Source organism: Equus przewalskii, unplaced genomic scaffold, assembly GCF_037783145.1.
Source record: "Equus przewalskii isolate Varuska unplaced genomic scaffold, EquPr2 contig_R2037, whole genome shotgun sequence".
Lineage (NCBI taxonomy): Eukaryota > Metazoa > Chordata > Mammalia > Perissodactyla > Equidae > Equus > Equus przewalskii.
The window spans coordinates 129173-145678 of record NW_027228637.1 but is presented as its reverse complement, the minus strand read 5'-3'; the positions used below and the strand labels follow the sequence as shown (position 1 = coordinate 145678).

The 16506-nt window shown below is 54.4% G+C and overlaps 1 long non-coding RNA gene across 1 annotated transcript in view; it reads right to left on the bottom strand.

The window, feature by feature from the left end:
• Positions 1–14048: 14048 nt before the first annotated feature.
• Positions 14049–16506, bottom strand: part of LOC139081412 (uncharacterized) — a 34368-nt gene continuing 31910 nt past the window's right edge. Inside the window, exon 3 of the long non-coding RNA XR_011536503.1 lies at positions 14049–14144. This is a non-coding gene — a long non-coding RNA (uncharacterized lncRNA). The remainder of the gene's footprint in view (positions 14145–16506) is intronic.

Here is a 16506-nt window from a genome sequence, read left to right as displayed (position 1 = left end):
TCTGGCAGGTTTTTCCAGGACATGATTCTGGCGTATCTGACAGGTGGTTTCACCATGTCTGGCACCTGGTTCTGCCGTATCTGATAGGTGCTTCCTGTGTGTCCGGTGCCTGGTCCTGGCATCTCCGGCACGTGGTTCCAGAGTGTCCAGGTGGTGGTTCTGACGTTTCCTGCTGTAGGTTCCAGCGTGTCAGGCAGGTGGTTCAGGCGTTTCCAATTGATGGTTCTGGTATGTCCAGTGGGTAGTTCTGGCATGTCGGGCAGGTTGTTCAGGAGTGTCTGTCACCCGGTCCAGGTGCATCCGGCACATGGTCCAGACATGACCATCCCGTGGTCCAGGCATTTCTGAACGTGGTTCTGAGGTGTCCGAAATGTGGTTTCGGTGTGTCTGGCATGTGATTCAGTCCTCTCTGGGAGATGCTTTGGGGGTGTCCAGAAGGTTGTCCAAGTGTGTCCGGCAAGTGGTTCCGGCATGCCTGGCATGTCTTTCCAGTATGTCTGGCCTGTGTTTCTGGCGTGTCCAGAAGGCGGTTCCAGCGTGTCTGACACCTGGCTCCAGCATGTTCGGCAGGTGCTTCCAGCCTGTCCAATAAGTGGTTCCAGCGCATCCTGAAGGTGGTGATGACGTGTCTGGAAGGGGGTTCAGGCTTGCCTGGCAGGTGGTTCAGTCATTTCTAGCACTTGGTTCTGGCATGTGTAACACCTGTTTGAGGCATATCTGGCAGGTGGCTCCAGCGTGTCCAGCAGGTGGTTCTGGTACGTCCAGCACCTGGTTCTGGTGTATTCGGCAAGTGGTTTCAGTGTATCTGGCACTCGGTTCCAGCATATCCAACAGGTGGTTCTGGCGTGTCTGGCAGTTGCTTCCTGTGTGTCTGGCATGTGGTTCAGGTGCATTCGGAAGGTGGTTCTGGTGTGTCCAGTGGGTGCCTCTGGTGTGTCTGAGTGGTGGGTCTAGTATGTCTGGCAGGTGTTTCCAGTATGTCTCGCGGGTTGTTCCAGTGTATAAGTGGCCTGGCTCTGGTCAGTCAAGCAGGTTGTTCCGGCATGTCCAGCAGTTGGTTCAGGCATGTCCAGCAGGTGGTTCAGGTCTGTCCGGAATGTGCTTCTGGCGTGTCCGGCACCTGGTTCTGGCATATCTAACAGGTGGCTCTGGCGTGCCCGGCATGTGTTTCTGGACCGTCTGTCAGGTGGTTCAGGCATATCCAGCAGGTGTTTCAGTCTTGTCTGGCAGGTGGTTCAGTTTTGTCTGGCATGTGGTTCCAGCATATCTGGTGGGAGATACTGGCTTGTCATTCAGGTTGTTCCGGCGTGTCAGGCAGGGGGTTCCTGTGTGTCTGGCATGAGTTTCCGGTATGTCCAGAAGGTGGTTCCAATGTGTCCATTGGGTGATTCAGGTGGGTCTGGCAGTTGGTTCTCACATGTCCAGCAGGTGATTCCGGCGTGTTCAGCAGGTGGCTATGGCATGTCCGGGACCTGATTCCGTCATGTCCGGTTGCTGGTTCTGGCGTGTCCAGCATGTTATTCTGCCCTGTCCTGAAGTTGGTTCTGGCGAATCCAGGACCCGGTTTTGGTGTATCCACCAGGTGATTTCGGCATGTCCGGCAGGTTGTTCCAGTGTGTCTGGCTGGTAGTTCAGCCATGTTTGGAGAGTGGATTAGTTCGGTCCAGCAGGCGGATCAATTGAGTCTGGCAGTTGGTTGCAGTGTATCCGGGGGTGGTTCCGACATGTCCAGAAGGTAGTTCTGTTGTTTCAGGCAGGTGGTTATGACATGTCTGACATGTGGTTCGTGCAAGTGTGGCAGGTGGTTCAGGCGTGTCCAACTAGTGGTTCTGGCGTGTCGGGCACTTGCTTCTGGCATGCCTGGCATGTGGTTCTAGAATGTCTCTAAAGTGGTTCGGGCTGCTCCAGCAGGTGTTTCTGGCTTGTCTGGCAGCTGCTTCAGGCATGTATGGCACCTGGTACTGGACTGTGCTGGACCTGTTTCTGGTGTATCTAGCTGATGGTTCTGGTGTTTCTGGGAGCTAGTTCAGGCGTGCCCAGCACATGGTTTCAGCCTATCTGACAGGTGATTTGGACATGTGTGGCAGGTGTTTCTGGCATGTCCTGCACCTGGTTCTGGCGTTTTCAGTAAGTGGTTTCATTGTATCCAGCACCTAGCTCCAGCATATCCAACAGGTGGTTCTGGCATGTCTGGCAGGTCATTCTTGTGTGGCTGGCATGTGGTTCAGGTATGTTCAGAAAGTGGTTCTGGTGTGTGCGGTGTGTGCTTCTGGTGTGTCGGGGAGTTGGTTTGGGCATGTCTGGTGGGTGATTCTGGCGTGTCCAGCAGGTGGTCCTAGAGCGTCCAGCAGGTGTTTGAGCTGTGTCCCGGATCTGATTCTGGCATGTGTGGTGCATGGTTCCGGCATGTCTGAGTGGTGGTTCCAGTGTGTCCAGGAGGGGGTTCAGGCGACTCAAGCATGTGTTTCCAGCGTGTCAGGCAGGTGGTTCAGGAGTGTCCAGCAGGTGTTTCAGGCCTTTCCAGAAGGTGGTTCTGACGTGTCTGGCAGTTGGTTCCAGCATGTAAGGCAAATGGTTCAGAAGTTTCCAGTGGATGGTTCTGGTATTTCTGGCAGGTAGTTCTGGCATATCTGTCAGCTGGTCCAGTTGAATCTGGCATATGGTCAAGGCATGGCCATCCCGTGGCCCAGGCATTTCTGAAATGTGGTTCTGACATGTCTGAAAGGTGGTTTGGGCATGTCAGGCACCTGATTCAGGCCTCCCTGGGAAATGCTTTGGTGGTGTCCAGCAAGTGGTCTGGGTGTGTCCTGCAATAGGTTCTGGTGTATCCCGCATGTCCTGCCAGTATGTCTGGCCTGTGGTGCTGGCATGTCCAGCAGGTGGTTCCAGTGTGTCTGACACTTGGCTCTGGTGTGTTCAGTAGGTTGTTCTGGCACGTCAACCAGAGGGCTCCAGTGTGTCTTGAAGGTGGTTATGGGGTGTCCGGCAGGTGGTTCACTCATGTTTAGCAGGTGGTTCAGGCTTGTCCAGTAGGTGGTTCAGTAGCGTCCAGCACCTGCTTCTGGCATGTGCAACACTTGTTTCTGGCATATCAGGGAGGTGGCTCCATCGTGTCTGGCAGGTCTTCAGTCATGTCCAGCAACTTGTTTTGGTGTGTGCAACAACTGTTTCTGATGTATCTGACAGTTGGTTCCAGCGTGCCTGGCAGGTGGTTCACACAAGTCTGGTGGTTCAGGCGTGTCCAGCAGATGGTACTGGCATGTTGGGCATCTGGTTCCAGTGTTCCCTGCATGTGGATCCAGAATGTCAGACTACCTGCAGCACAAGTTGGAACCACCATCCAGACATGCCTGAACCACCTGCTGGACACACCACAACCACCTGCTTTTCTCACCAGAGCCCCTGCTGCACATGTCACAACCAGGTGCCGGACATGCCAGAACCACCTGCTGGTCAAGCTGGAACCACCTGCCAGGCATGTGGGAACTAACCGCCAGAAACCCTGGAAGCACCATCCAGACACCTTGGAACCACCACACAGACATGCTGGAACCACCTGCCAGAAAAAACTGAACCACCTGCCAGACAAGACTGAACCACCTGCCGGATATGCGTGAACCACTTTATGGACACTCCACAACCACATGCCAGGCATGCCACAACCACCTGTCAGATATGCTAGAACCAGGTGCTGGACCCGCCGCAACCACCTGCTTAACTTGCTGGTACCACCTGATGGACACACCAAAATCACCTGGCAGATATGCTGGAGCCAGGCCCCTTATATGCCAGAACATCCCACCATACATACCTGAGCCACCTGCCAGACACAATGTATCCACCATTCAGACATGCTGGAACCACATGCCAGACACCCCAGAACCAACAGCTAGAGATGCCAGAAGCACATATCGGGTACACAGGAACCACTTTCCATACGTACCAGAACCACATGCCAGACACACAGGAACCACCTGCCAGATATGCCAGAAACACCTGTGGGAACCGGTGGAATCACCCGCCGGACATGATGGAACCACCTTCTGGACACGCCAGAACCACCTGACTGGCACCCCAGAACCACCTGCTGGATAAGAAGGAAGAATCTCCTGGACATGCCTGAAGCACCCCCAGATATGCTGCAACAAACCACTGGACATGACTGATCCACAAGCTGGACAGCACAGATCCACCCAGCAAACATGGCTGAACCACCTGGCAGACACACTGGAACCACCTGCCTGACTCACTGGAAACACCAGACAGACACACTGGAACCACATGTGAGATACAATGGACCCAGTTGCCGGACATCATGAAACCACCTGCTGGGTACACCAGAACCAGGTGCCGGACATGCCAGAACCACCTGCCAGACAAGCCAGAACCACATGCCAGACACACAGGGAACACCTGCTGTACATGACAAAACCACCTTCTGGACACACCAGAATGAGGTCCTGAATATGCCAGAACCAACTTCCACACAGGCTGGAAAAACCTGCCATACATGCCGAAATCACCTTCCAGACACAACGGAACCACCACCCAGACATGCTGAAAACCACATGACATGACGGAATCAGGTCCCAGACACGCCATAGCCACCTTCTGGACATGCCGGGATCACCTGCCGGACATGCGGGAACCAACTGCCATACACCCCGGAAGCACCCACTGGACATGTTGGAACCACCACACAGACATGCTGGAACCACCAGCCACACACTCTGGAACCAACTGCCAGACGTGCCAGAAGCACTCACCAGACACGCAGGAGCCACCTTCTGAACATAACAGAACCACATGCCAGACACACCTGAACAACCTGCCAGACATGCCAGAACCACCTGTTGGATATGCCGGAACCAGGTGCCGGACATGGTGAAACCTGGTGCCCTAAGGCCAGAACCACCTGCTGAACATGCTGGAACCCCAGGCCAGACATACTCGAAGGACATGCTGGACATGCCAAACCACTTGCCAGAAACACCCAGACAACCTGCCGGCACGCCTAAAGCACCTCCTGAGAGGACTGAATCAGATGCCAGACACACCCAAACCATCTTTCGGACATGTCAGTACCACGTTTCAGAACAGCCTGGACCACGGGATGGCCATGCATGGACCAGGTGCCGAATGCACCTAGACCAGCTGACAGACATGCCTGAAAAACCTGCCGGACATGTCAGAACTACCCACCAGACATACCAGAACCATCCACCGGAAACGCCTGAACCACCTGCCTGACACTCTGGAACCAACTGCCAAACATGTTGGAACCACCACCTGGAAACTCTGGAACCACACCCAGAGATGCCAGAATCAGGTCCTGAAAATGGCAGAAGCACCTGCCGGACACAATGGAACCAGATGCCTGACATGCCAGAACCACCGGCTGGACACACCTGAACCCCCTGCCAGACTTGCATGAACCAACAGCTGGACACACTGGAACTACCTGCCAGATAACCCAGAAACAGGTTTCACACTCACTGGGACCAGGTGATGGACATGACTGAACCAACTGCCAGACAAGCCTGAACCACCTGCTGGACCTGACTGAACTACATATAGGACACGCTGGAACTACCTTCAGGACGGGCCAGAACCATGTGGTGGACATGCCAGAACCACCTGCTGAACACACTGGAGCCAGGTGCCAGACACACCAGAACTGCCTGCTGGACATCCCAGAACCAAAGTTGAGGCATTCTGCAAGGACACCCCAGACATGCCAGAACCACTTGCCGCACACACCCGGACCACCTGCCAGGCACACCCAAAGCACCCACTGGGGAGGCCTGAATCAGATACCAGTCATGCCCAAACCACCTTTCGGACACAACAGAACCACGTTTCAGAAATGCCTGGAACATGGGACGTCCATGCCAGGACCATGTGCCAGATGCAGATGGACCAGCTGACAGATATGCTGGAACAACCCACCGGACACACCAGAACTACCCAACAGACATACCGGAATGATCCACCTGAAATGCCTGAATCACCTGTCTGACATGCTGGAACCAACTGCCAGACACGTCTCAACCACCACACAGACACTCTGGAACCACACACTGGAGACACTAGAATCAGGTCCTGGGCACATCTGAACCACTTTCTGGACATGCCGGAACCACCACCCAGACATGCCGAAACCTCTATCCGGCATCATGGAATCAGGTCCCAGACATTCCGTAGCCACCTGCTGGACACGCCAGAATCACCCACCGTACATGAGGGAACCAACTGCCGGACATGCCAGAAGCACCCAACTGGAAACACGGGAACAACCTTCTGAACATAACAGAACCATGTGCCAGACATACCTGAACCACCTGCCAGACACACCAGAACCATCTGTTGGATAAGCTGGAACCAGGTGCTGGATACACTGAAACCACCTGCTGAATATGCCAGAACCAGGTGCCGGACACTGCGGAACCTGGTGCCCTAAGGTCAGAACCTCCAGCTGGACATGCCGAAATCACCTGCCAGATAATGCTGGAACCAGGCCCCTTATACACCGGAACAACCTGCCACACATGCCAGAAACACCCCCTGGACACACAGGAAACCACCACTCAGACACACTGGAACCACCTGCCAGACACGCCAGAACCAACTGCCGGACACACCAGAAGCACCCACCAGACACACCGGAACCACCTTCCAAATGTACAAGAACCACATACCATACACGAAGGAATGACTGGCCAGACACGCCGGAGGCACCTGCCGGATACGCTGGAACCACCTGCAGGAACCGACAGAATCACCCACTGGACACGATGGAACCAACTTCCGGACACACCAGAACCTCCTGGCTGTCACGCTGGAACCACCTGCCAGACATGACAGAACCACCTTCTGGACATGCTGGAACCACCTGACTGACGTGCCAGAACCACCTGCCCGACAGACCAGAAACACCTCCTGGACCTGCTGGAACCATCTGCTGGATGCCCCAGGAACAGGTCCAGCACAGGCCAGAACCAGGAGCCAGACAAGCCTGAAGCAGCTGCAGGACAAGCCTGAACCACCTGCTGCACCAGCCTAAACCACTTTCCAGACATTCCGGAACAACATGCAGGGCATGTGGCAACCAGGTTCCTGACATGCCAGAACCACCTGCTGGACACATCTGAACCACCTGCCAGAATTGCATGAACCAACTTCTGGACACGCCTGAACCAACTGCTGGATATGCCAGAAACAGGTGTTGCACATGCCAAAGCCACGTGCTGGACACGACTGAAACCCCTCCAAGAGATGCTGGAACCACCTGCCAGACACCCCAGAACAGGTATGCACATGTCGGAACCAGGGGCTGGAAATGACTGAACCAACTGCCGGAAACCCTGAACCCTGAACAGCTCGACACGACTGATCCACTTGTTGGATAGCAGTGATCCACCTGCCAAACATGGCTGAACCACTGGCCTGAAATTCCAGAACCACCTACCTGAACCCCGGAACCAGGTGCTGGACACCGTGAAACCACCTGCTGGATACAGGAGAACTGGGTCTCCGACACCTCAGAACCACCTGCCGGACAAGCCGGAACCACCTTCAAGATGTGCCGGAGCCATCTGGTGGACATGCAGGAATGACCTGCCTCATACACAGGAGTAAGGTGCCGGACAAGCTAGAAGTGCCTGCTGGTCACAGTGGAACCACTGGCCAGGCATACTGGAAGGGCAAGCCAGATATGCCAGAAACATTTGCCGGACACACCCGGACAACCTGCGGGACTCGGCGGAACCAGGTGCCGGATACCGTGAAACCACCTGCTGGATATGCCAGAAGCTTGGGCTGGACATGTCAGAAACAACTGCCAGACATGGCAGAACCAACTGTCGGACACTCTGGAAACACCCACCAGACATGCCAGAACCACCTTCCAAACATACCAGAACCACATGCCAGTCACACAGAACGACCTGTCAGACACACTGGAACGACCTGCCAGACACGCTGGAACAACCTGCGGGAACTGGCAGAATCACTGGCTGGACATGACAGAACCACCTTCCAGACATACCGGAACCACCTGACACCCCAGAACCACCTGCCAGACATGACAGACATAACCACTTTCTGGACAGGCTGGAACCAACCCCAGATATGCTGCAACCAACCACTGGACACAACTGATCCACCTGCGGGACAGCACTGATCCACCTGCCAAACATAGCTGAACCACCAGACGGAGACTCCAGAACCAGGTGCTGGACATGCAAGAACCACCTGCTGGACAAGGCAGAACCACCTGTCAGACACGCTGGAACAACCTGCTGGACACACTGAAATCATGTGCCAGATACACCGGAACCAGGTCCCATATACGCCAGAACCAACTTCTGGACAGGCCAGAAAAACCTGCTGGACATGCCAGGAGCACCACCCGGACACACAGAAACCACCAACCCGACACAAAGGGATCAGGTCCCGGACACTCCAGAATCAGCCTCCAGACATGTGGGAACCAACTGCCGGACACCGCTGAAGCACCAGTGGACACGTCGGAACCACTTTCAGACATACCTGAAACTCATGCCAAACACAGAGGAACCCCCTGTCTGACACGCTGGAACCACCTGAATGAAATGCTGGTACCCCTGGCAGGACATGCCAGAACAATCTGCCAGACAAAGCTGAACTAGCTGCCAGACAAGACTGAACTACCTGCCAGATACTCCTGAACCACTTGACAGACAATCTGGAACCACATGCTGGGCACATTGGAACCACACATCATATATACTAGAACCAGGTGTCAGACGCACCAAAACCACCTTCTGGACAGGCCTGAACTTCCTGCTGGACACGCCTGAACCACCTGCTTGATTTGCTGGAACCACCTGCCGGATATGCCGGAAACCAGGCACATTATATGCTGGAACAGCCCAACGGACATGCCAGAACCAACTGCCAGACAAACTGGAACCACAACTCACGCATGCCAGAACCACCTACCAGACAGGCAGGAACCAACTACTGAACACACCTGAATCACCCACCGGACATGACAGAACCACCTTCCGAATGTAACAGAACCACATGACAGACACACCTGAACCACGTGCCAGACATGCCAGAACCACCTGTTGGATATGCTGGAACCAGGTGCCAGACATGGCAGAAACTGGTGCCCTAAGCCCAGAAGCACCTGGTGGACATGGCTGAACCACCTGCCAGACACGTTGGAATCACGTGCCAGATATGGTAGAAATAGGTGTCGCACACACCAAAACCAGGTGCTGGACATGACTGAAACAACTGCAGAACACGCCAGAAACAGATCCAACACAGGCCGCAACCAGGTGCCTGACAACCTGGCAGCTGCTGCAGGACTAGTTTGAACCACCTGCTGGACCAGCCTGAACCACTTTTCAGACATTAAGGAACCACATGCCGGGTGTGGGGGAACCAGGTGCCTGACATGCCAGAACCACTGGCTGGACACGAATGAACAACCTGCCAGAATTGCATGAACCAACTGCTGGACACGCCAAAACCACCTGACAGATATGCCAGAAGCAGGTGTTGCACATGCCAGAACCATGTGCTGGAGACGACTGAACCAACTGCTGGACAAGCCTGAACCACCTGCTGGAGATGTTGTAACCACCTTCAGGATGGGCCTGAAACATCTGTTGGACATGCCAGAACCACCTGCTGAGCACCCAGAGCCTGGTGCTGGACATGCAGGAACCACCTGCTGGACATCCTGGAACGAAAGTCCAGATATTCTGGAAGGACACGCCGGACATGCCAAACCACATGCCGGAAACACCAGGATCACATGCCAGACACCCCGAAAGCACCCCCCGGAGAGAACTGAATCAGATGCCGGACACGTCCAAACCACATTTTGGACACATCAGAGCCACGTTTCAGCAATTCCTGGACCATGGGACGGCCAAGCCAGGACCATGTGCCAGATGCAACTGGACCAGCTGACAGACATGCCAGAAACACCTGCCAGAAACACCGGAACTACCCTCTGGACATACCGATACCATCCACTGGAAATGCCTGAACCACCTACCTGACACACTGGAACCAACTGCTGGACACATCGGAACTGCCACCCAGAAACTCTGGAACCATGCACTGGAAATGCCAGAATCAGGTCCCGGACACGCCAGAAGCACCTGCCCAACAGGCTGGAACCATCTGCGGGAACTGGTGGAATCACCCACTGGACAAGAGGGAACCACCTTCCAGACATGCTGGAACCACCTGACTGACACGCCAGGACCACATGCTGGAAATGATGGAACCACCTTCTGGAAATGTCAGAACCATCCCTGGATATGCTGCAATGAACTGCTGTACACGACAGATCTACCTGCTGGACAGCACAGATCTACCTGCCAAACACAGCTGAACCACTGGCCAGACTCACCAGAACCACCTACTTGACACCGCAGAAACACCTGCCAGACATGCTGGAACCACCTGCCAAACACACCAAAATCACCTGCCAGATATGCCAGAAACAGGACCTGAATATGCCAGGCCCAACTTCCAGATGGTCCAGAAAAACCTGCCGTACTTGCCAAAATCATCTGCCGGGCATGCCAGAACCACCACCCAGACATGCCGAAACCACCAACCAACATGACGGAATCAGGTCATGGACACACTGTAGCCACCTGCCGGACCTGCCAGAATCACCCACCTGACATGCAGGAACCAATGGCCGGACACCCCGGAAGCACTCACCAGACACGTCAGAACCCCCACACAGTCATGTTGGAACCACCAGCCACACACGCCAGAACCAACTGCCGGACATGCTGGGAGCACCCACCAGACACACTGGAACCACCTTCCGAACATAACAGAACCACATGCCAGACACAGCTGAACCACCTGCCAGACATGCCAAAACCACCTGTTGGATATGCAGGAAACTGGTGACAGATACACTGAAACCACCTGCTGAATATGCCAGAACCAGGTGGCGGACACAGTGGAACCTGGTGCCCTAAGGCCAGAACCACCTGCTGGACACGCTTAAAACACCTGCCAAATTGCGTGAACCATCTGCTGGACATGCAGGAATCACCTGCCAGATATGCTAGAAAAAGGTGTTGCATGCGCCGAAACCAGGTGCTGGACATGACAGAAGCACCTGCAGGACACACTGGAGCCACCTGCTGGATATGCCAGAAATAGGTGTAACACACGCCGGTACCTGAAGCTGGACATGATTGAACCAAGTGACGGACAAGATTGAACCACCGGCTGGACATGTGGTAACCACCTTCAGGAGGACATGCCAGAACCATCTGGTGGACATGCTGGAACCACCTGCTGAACAGGTCAGAACCTGGTCCCAGACATGCTGGAACCACCTGCTGAACATGCTGGAACCCCAGGCCAGACATACTCAAAGGACACATGAGACATGCCAAACCACTTGCCAGAAACACCCAGACAACCTGCCAGACAGCCCCAAAGCACCTTCTGGAGGGTACTGAATCAGATGACTGACACACCCAAACCATCTTTTGGACACGTCAGAACCACGTTTCAGAAATGCCTGGGCCACAGGACACCCATGACTGGACCATGTACCAGATGCACCTGGACCAGCTGACAGACACGCCTAAACAACCTGTCAGACATGCCGGAACTACTCGCCAGACATACCAGAACCATCCACCAGAAACGCCTGAACCATCTACCTTACACACTGGAACAACCTTCAGGAAGCGCCGGAACCATCTGTTGGACATGCCAGAATCACCTGCCGAACATGCTGGAGCCAGGTGCCAGACACGCTGGAAACGCCTGCTGGACTCATTGGAACCACCACCCGGAAACCCTGGAACCAAACCTGTGGACACCAGAATCGGGTCCTGGACACACCAGAAGGACCTGCCGGACACGCTGGGACAACCTGTGGGAACCACCAGAATCTCCCACCAGGCATGATGGAACTACCTTCTGGATATGCCGGAACCACCCCCAGACATGCTGCAACCATCTGCTGGACATGACAGATCCACCTGCTTGACAGCACTGATCCACCTGACAAACACGTCTGAACCACTGGCCTGACATGTCAGAACCACATGCCTGACACTCTGGAACAACCTGACAGACACGCCGGAACCACCTGTCAGTTACAGTGGAACCAGGTCCTGGACACAGTGAAACCACCTGCTGGATATGCCAGAACCAGGTGCCGGACACACCAGAACCACCTGCGGACAAGCCAGAACCACCTGCCAGAGACGCCAGAGCAACCTGCTGGACACACCAAAATCACCTGCCAGATATGGTGGAACTAGGTCCAGTGTACATCAGAACCAACTTCTGGAGAGGCCAGAGAAACCTGCCAGACACACCGGAACCACCACCAGGACATGCAGCAACCACCAACATGACATGAGAGAATCAGGTCCCGGACATGCTGGAATCACCCACCAGACATGCAGGAACCAACTGCATGCAGGACACCCTGGAAGCAACCACTGGACATGTTGGAACCACCTTCTGGACATACCACAAACTCATGCCAGACACACACGAACGCACTGCCTGACACACTGGAAGCACCTGAATGACACACCAGTACTACTGGCAGGACATACTGGAACCACCTTACAGACAAAGCTGAACCACCTGAGAGATAAGACTGAACCACCCACCAGATACGTCTAAACCACTTGATGGACAATCTGGAACCACATGCTGGGCATGCTGGAACCACATGGTAGATATGCCAGAGCCAGGTGACAGACCTGTCAAAACCACCTTCTGGGCAGGCTTGAGCCACCTGCTGGACATGGCTGAACAACCTGCCGGACATGCCACAACCACCTGCTTGACTCGCCGCATCCACCGGCCAGACACGCTGAAATCACCTGTCAGATATGCTGGAACCAGGTCCCTTATATGTTGGAACAACCCAACAGACATGCTGGAAGCACCTGCTGGACACAGTGGAACCACCACTCAGACAAGTCAGAATCACCTGCCAGACACACCAGAACCAACTGCTGGACATGCTGGAAGCACCCTCTGGACATGCCAGAACCACCTTACAGACATACCACAAACTCATGTCAGACACACAGGAACTCCCTGCCTAAAATGCTGGAACCACCTGAATGACACACCAGTACCACTGGAAGGACATACCAGAACCACTTGCCAGACAAGACTGAACCATTTGCCAGATACACCTGAACCACTTGATGGACATTCCAGAACCACATGCTGGGCACGCCAAGACCACCTGCTGGACATGACACAACCTCCCACCCAACACACCAGAACCAACTGCTGGACACCCTGGAGTCACCGACTGGTCATGCCGGAAAAACCTTCCAAATGTACCAGAATCACATGCCAGAAAGACCTGAACCACTTGTCAGACACGCCAGAACCACATGTTGCATATGCCGGAGCCAGGTGCCAAATACACTGAAATGACCTGCCAAATATACCAGAACCAGGTGCAGGACGTGGCAGAAAAACCTGCCGGACACATCCAAATCTGATATGCCGAAACCATGTGCCGGACACGCTGTAATCATCTGCCACATACACCAGAAACAGGTCCAGCACAGGCCGGAAGCAGGTGCCGGACAAGCCTGCAGCTGCTGTGGGACTGACCTGAACCAGCTGCTGGACCAGCCTGAACCACTTTACCAACATTCCGGAACGACATGCCTGACACGCCAGAACTAGGTGCCCGACAGGCCAGAACCACTGGATGGACACACATGAACCACATGCCAGACTTGCATGAACCAACTGCTGGACATGCCGGAACCACCTGCAAGATATGCCAGAAACAGGACATGCCGGAAGCAGGTGCTGGACACGATGGAACCAACTACTGGACAAGCCTGAACCACCTGGTAGACATGACTGAACTAACTACTGGACATGCCAGAACCACCTTCAGGATGTGCCAGAACCATCTGGTGGACATGCAGGAACCACTTGCCAAACATGCCAGGGCCAGGTGCCAGACACACCGGAAACGCCTGTTGGACATCCCAGAACCAAAGTCAAGACATTCGGGAAGGACATGCCAGACATGCTGGAACCACTTGCCAGACACACCCGGACCACCTGTCACACACCACCAAAGCCCCTCCCAAAGAGGCCTGAATCAGATGCCAGACACATCCAATCCACATTTTGGACATGTCAGAACCTCTTTTCAGGAATGCCTGGACCACAAGATGGCCATGCCTGGACCATGTGCTAGATGCAACTGAACCAGCTGACAGACATGCCTGAACAAGCTGCCAGACACACTGAAACTACCCACCGGACATACCAGAACCATCCATTGGAAATGCCTGAATCACCTGCCTGACACATTGGAACCAACACTGGAAACGTTGGAACCACCACATGGACACTGTGGAACCATGCACTGGAGACACCATAATCAGGTCCAGGATATGCCAGAAACACGTGCCGGGAATGCTGGAACCACCTGAGGGAACAGGCAGAATCACCTGCTCGAAACGATGAAAGCAACTTCCAGACATGCCAGAACCACCTGCCAAACACGACAGAATCACCTTCTGGACACACCAGAACCACCCCTGGATAAGCTGCAACCAACCGCCGGACATGACTGATCCCCTTCCTAGACAGCACTGATCCACCTGACAAACACGGCTGAACCACTGACCAGACACACCAGAACCATCTGCCTGAAACCCCTGAAATACCTGCCAGACATGCAGGAACCACCTGTCGGATACAGGGTAACCAGGTGCTGGACATGCCAGAACCACCTGCTGGACAAGCCAGAACGACCTGACAGACCTGCTGGAACAACATGCCAGACACTCCAAAATCACATGCCGGATACACTGGAACCAGGTCCTGAATATGCCAGAACCAACTTCTGCATAGGCTGGTAAACCCTGCTGTACACACTGAAATCACCTGCCAGACATGCTGGAACCACCAGCCAGACATGCCAAAACCAGAACCCAACATGACAGAATCAGGTCTCAGACATGCTGTGGCCAAATGCCAGACATGCTGGAATCTCCTGCCGGACATGCGGGAACCAACTATCAGAAACCCCAGAAACAACTACTGGACACGTTGGAACCACCACACAGACAGGCTGGAACCACCAGCCGCACACGCCAGAACCAACTGCCGGACACTCCGGAAGCACGCACCTTACACCCCAGAAACACCTCCCGAATGTAGCAGAACCACATGCCAGACAAACCAGAAGCACCTGCCAGACATGTCAGAACCACCCTTTGGATATGCCAGAAACAAGTGCCAAATATGCTGAAATCACCTGCCGAATATATCAGAACCAGGTGCTGGACATGCCAGAAACCCCTGCCAGACACCCAGGAATCACCTGCCGGATATGTCAGACAAAGGTGTAGCACACGCCAAAACCAGGTGCTGGACACAACTGAACCACCTGCCAGAAATGCTGGAGCCAACTGCCGGAAACAGGTGTCACACACGCCATAACCAGGTGCTGGACACGACTGAATCAAGTGACACGCAAGCCTGAACCACCTGCTGGACATGCCATAACCACCTTCAGGATGAGCTGGAACCAGCCTCAGACATGCTGCAACCAACCGCCGGACATGACCGATCCACCTGCTGGACAGCACTGATCCACATGCCAAAGAGTTCTGAACCACCCGCCAGACATGCTGGAACCACCTGCCTGCCTCCCCGGAACCACCTGTTGGATACAGCAGAACCAGGTGCCAGATACTGCAAAACCATCTGCTGGATATGCCAGAACCAGATGCTGGACTTGCATAAACCACCTGCCGGACTCGCCAGAAACAGGTGTCATACATGCCAAACCCAGGTGCTGTAGACGATTGAACTACATGCTGGACACGCTGGAACCACCTGCAGGATAAGCCAGAAACAATTGTCACAGACGCTGGAACCAGGTGCTGGACATGACTTAACCACCTGCTGAAGAAGCCAGAACCACCTGTTGGACACAGGTTCACCACCAGCCAGACATGTCGTAACCACCTTCAGGATGCACCAGAACCATCTGGTGGACATGCAGGAATGACCTGCCACCCATGCTGGAGCACGTTGCCAGACAGGGTAGCACCACCTGCTGGTCACGGGGGTGCCAATGGCTGGACGTACTTGAAGGACAAGCCAGACATTCCAGAAAATCTTGCCGGACACTTCCAGACGACCTGCAGGACTCAGTGGAACCAGGTGCCAGACACCAGGAAACCACCTGCTGGATATGCCAGAAGCTGGTGCTGGACATGCCAGAACCACATGCCAGACGAGCCGGAACCACCTGCCAGACACACCAGGACAACTTGCCAGACATGCCAAAATCACATGCCAGATACACTGGAACCAGGTCCCAGATACACCAGAACCAACTTCTGGACATGCCTGAAAAACCTGCTGGAAAAGCCAGAACCACCACCCAGACAGGGAGAAACCCCAAACCGACATGACAGAATCATGTCCTGGACATGC